Source organism: Pseudophryne corroboree, chromosome 1 (assembly GCF_028390025.1).
Source record: "Pseudophryne corroboree isolate aPseCor3 chromosome 1, aPseCor3.hap2, whole genome shotgun sequence".
NCBI lineage: Eukaryota > Metazoa > Chordata > Amphibia > Anura > Myobatrachidae > Pseudophryne > Pseudophryne corroboree.
The window spans coordinates 583,281,027-583,285,893 of NC_086444.1; the positions used below are offsets into that span (position 1 = coordinate 583,281,027).

At 38.4% G+C, this 4,867-nt stretch overlaps 1 pseudogene; it reads left to right on the plus strand.

The window, feature by feature from the left end:
- Positions 1 to 288: 288 nt before the first annotated feature.
- On the plus strand, positions 289 to 407 carry LOC134948502 (5S ribosomal RNA; annotated as a pseudogene).
- The last annotated feature ends 4,460 nt before the right edge of the window (positions 408 to 4,867 follow it).

Here is a 4,867-nt window from a genome sequence, read left to right on the forward strand (position 1 = left end):
CACGAACACTGCACTGCTTACCCTTTATGGGCCTATCCTATAAAAACTCGACCTGGCCAGTACTTGGATGGGAGACTCCCAGGGAATACCTGGAGTGTGGTGAACCCAGTGGGAACTTCCCTAAGCTCTCATGGCACAAATACGCTAAAAATCATACTCTCTCAGTAGGAGCTTATATACCTCCTCTTTGCTATTCCAGTATTTAATACTATATCCTTTTTTGCCATATGTGAGTTCATTATGTTGTCCACTGCATTTGAGAAACCTCGTCTCTAACCCAGCCCTATACATTACAACCATACCTCCTTGGGGACGCCCAACACCGTCCGATCTTGGAAGCTAAGCAAGGTTGAGCCCGGTCAGTACAAGGATGGGAGACCTCCTTGGGAGACCGGGTGTTGTAAATCCGGAGGCGCTAAGAGAATATTTTTGGGATATCTCGGAAGCTTATGGATGATGTCTTGTCCACATCACTTTGGCACTTTCTTCACGACGCGGTACCTAATCAATATTTACTGTTCCTGTTTTTCCTAGCAGGACTATTATCCATTCTTTCCCATCCCTGTTCATATATATTATATGATTTTAAATGTATTTCATATACATATGTTTTTCTATATATATATATTTTGTATTGTCTGCATATATATATATATATACTATATATTTTTTTATCTCCATAGTGGCACCATATATCCACTCTAATTATCATCCATCTGTATCCCTCTTAATGCCGTATTCATTTGTTATGTAACTTACTTATGCCTGCCATCACCATCTATTTATATGCCTTTTTCTCTTTTTCGTTTTTTATGTATCCCCCGGGGAGATGCACCATTAATATGCTAAACTATTCCAAAGGCTCACACATATCTAAACCTTTGCATTGCGCACTAGAACATTGAATTATCTAGACCGCAGCACATGGATTCTACCCGCAGCAGGACTCAATCCCGTTTTTGATAACCAAAAAGATGGCCGCCGCCCGCAAAAGTGACAGTATACCAAAGATCTCTACCCGCAGCAGGACTGCATCCCATTTTGGATAACCAAAAAGATGGCCGCCGCCCTCGAAAGTGACAGCATACCAGAGATCCCCACCGCACGGTGCCCAGCCGGGGCATGCGCATAACGGATCGAATGCCGCCGGAAGAGGGGCGGAAGTGGGGCGGATATGACGTTCCACACAGTCCGGACCGGAAGTTGATGGACTCACTCGTTTTTTATGTTATATACGTGTTTCTAGCTCTATTTGGGCATCGTTTTGGCGCTTGAACATAACAGTGGGCTTCCCTATCATATTAATCTCACGTTTATGTGCGTATACTTGTATTTTGAATACATGACAGCAATCCACCAATTAACAAACAGGAAGTGATGCTGATAACACCTCCCATAGCCATGAGGTATAAATATGTTCTGTCTCTAGCCTCTCACCACCCCTTGATGAAGTCCATGAGGGACGAAACGCGTTGGGTGCTACTCTGATTATACCTCTACTATTGAAGCTAAGCTACCTTTCTCCCAATTTTTACTCCTCTTTATCTTTTATCCTGCATATTTTGTACCTATTTCTCATGTTTTTATGTACCTTTTAATAATTTTTGGTATATGTGTTTAAAAAAATGTTTAACTTTTTTTAGTTTCACCTCTGCTCTTTTATACCAGATTTTATGGATTAGGCTGCATTTTTGAAAATTGTTTATATTTTATGAAATACCCCCCCCCCTTGTTTTAGTGTGTTGTTTTCTGAAATTAAATTTTATATATTTATAGAACACCTGGTTTTTACACTATTAATTCGACACCTTTGGTCGCTTGCAAATACCTCATCCCCCTGCACCATATATATATATATATATAAAAAGATATAATATATATCATCCGATAATGGCCCAGATCAGAGATCCCCATGATCATAAGCAAAAATATCTCAGAGCACTTCAGGACTACTACTGATAAGTGATGGTAGCAATGTGTGTACCACAGTAAATATCCCAAAAAACCAGTTTCAGCTATTTAGGTCCAAAGGTGCATTCTATCTCTCTAAATTGTATTAAATTAAACACCAGCATTAACTAGTTTATCCTTGTAATTATTTCATAGGATATATGACCAATATTAAATTAATTGAATAGACAGGTCACAATCCATGACAAGGAATACAAAATATAAATTAATAATCTTTATTGAAAATCAGTAAATCAAATATGCTGATATACTGTACAGTTATTAAAACATATAAATTAACATATAAGCTGTGATGGCTCCTGGAGGAGGAGGGGTGCTGCTGCTGGTTTTGCTGCCTGGTCCAGGTCGCCTTATCCCTGTGCCCTGCACCCACCACCGGCTGGATTCCAGCACCAGCACAATGTAGCTGACAGGTACTAGGACCAGTACATGTGCAAGAGTGCATGCGCAAAACTCCTAGCTTCTATTGACTGCATCGGCTGTATCCCATAAAAGCCATATAAGGCTGAAAGGCAGAGAGTGGCTTCCTACAGGAAACCAGCTCTTTGCTAATCACAGCCTGGTCTGGCAATCCCTGAGAGAGGAGACACCTCCCAATGAGGCTGCTTATTCTACAGGTGACTGACAGGTAGGACTTCCAGTAGGAAGTCACTGCCAGTCACAATGTAGCCAGTGCAGTCTCATCTGAATTGCTGATTTTACTGGGGCAAGCAATTACAATATATATCAATACAACATGAAAGAGGAGATGCAGTTTGTAGATAATTCCCTAATATTGATTCAAATCTGGATTATGAATTCTGTAATTTTTTTAAAATTAATTTTATATTAGAACATAATTTAAATACTGTAAGTTTTTTATTTGCAGTTATATGCACTATTATGGCATTGAGTTACGCTAAATTTATTTATGGGTATTTTGGAAAAGGTGGTGATTTTTTTATGATATTCCTTTTAAACGTGTTTTAAAATATATATTGCTAATATTATGGTGTGGGATGGTTTATAGTAGTTTTGATTGTTTTATAGATTATTTACAATTACATAGTTTTAATATGTGTTTTACCTTTAATATCAATACGATTGAGATGAAATGTTATTTTTAATTTTTTATCATGATGTTGTAAATATAAACACATGTTACTATATTAAAGAGATAGATGCAAATAGTTATGTTAATTTTAAAAGTGTAAACAACAAGAAAAAAATGGTATCACTTATCCGGCGCTGTTGTTTGAAGGATGGGATATAATTTCCAAATTTTGCTCCGTCTCAGTGCAAAGCAAATGCAACCCGGATGATATATATATATATATATATATATATATGTGGAAGAAAGGAGTTTTATATAGTGAAGTACAATTAAAACATCTTTAATGACATAAATAACATGATAAATTTTAGCCCCACATGCAATGTATAAGCAGTGGTTTGTCCAGCGACAGGTAATATAAATGCAATTACCGGAGTTTTTGAACTGACGAATCAGTTCAAATCAGCATATAAAAGTGAGTCCCGGGCACCCTTGATGGTAAATAATGCTGAGATCCGTCCCCGGTGTCACAGTCACATATCCGTCCTGGGCAGCCTCTGCTATCACCTCTGACGCGTTTCCACCCCTGGTCTGGGATCTTTTTCAAGGAGTCTGTATGTGGAGCTATCCAGTGTACAAATATTTAAACTACCATCATCCAATAAAAACATTTTGCACGCAGCTGTTGTTAATTCCATTATTAGACTAGTTGTTCCCCGTTTAGCTGCGGCCGCACCGAATTGCCATGGTAGCGGACGTCACTTCCTGCACAACCGGACTACACTTCCCATGATGCATATCATAGGGAGCGTCCGTTTCCATGGTCATCCGATACGTCACTTCCGCCCCGGGTCGCTGTCTTTCAACACCATTGTTTTTATCTGTTGCCCCGGAGACGGCTTCCTATGGCGGTGAGTCTCTTAATTTGGCACAGTGGGAGCACTGATCTAGATAGTACAAAAGCTGCATCACAATAAAATATATTAATGTATCTATAAAGACACTAAAATTACGTAATCACCCATACATATTTAACTAAAAGCTATGCATAGAAGACATTTATATACCATAGACATCATGAATAAAAATGGATATAACATTGTATTTTTATAAGCCTGCTTTCCAATAAAGTGTCATTGCAGTTAGAGTAAAGTACTGGTGCCAGAAAGTGACAAAAATATACTAGTGCAAACAACTGTTGATGTTAAAAAAGGGGGGGAGAAAGGGGGATAGACATAATGAAGTTAATTGCTTATCAAATGGAAAACTGATGCAATATTTATAAAAAACACTTGATCTCGAAGTCTGAGTTCAGGCCCCCTGGTTTTAAGGTCCCTAATTCAAAAATAAGTTTCATCTCCACCTTGGCTAATTGAGCGGCCAGATCTCTTTATCTGCGATGTCCTGTAATATGTTTTAGGCCAAAAAATCTTCTGATTTCAGATATTTTGTATGTTTTAATCTAAAATGTTCAGACAGGGCATGGGTTTGAAGTCCCTTCTTTATATTGCGGAGATGTTCTCCTAACCGGATTTTGAGAGGTCTTGACGTTCGTCCTATATGATATAGGCCGCAGGTACACTCTATTCCGTAAATAATATTTTTGACGTTGCATGTTATAAATTCACTTATTTTCTCTATTTTCCCATTGATTGTTACTTCCGTCAGTTTTTTGTTATCCCCCTTCACTCCTTTACAACCAATACAGGATCCGCACCTATAGAATCCTCTAGATTGTATTGTACCGGGTTTCATTTTATCCTAGGGTAGTAAGCTCTTTACTACCTTAGATCCTATAGTGGGTGCCCTTCTATAAATGCATCTGGGTCTATTGGGAAGTAGATCTCCCAAAATTGGATCTCT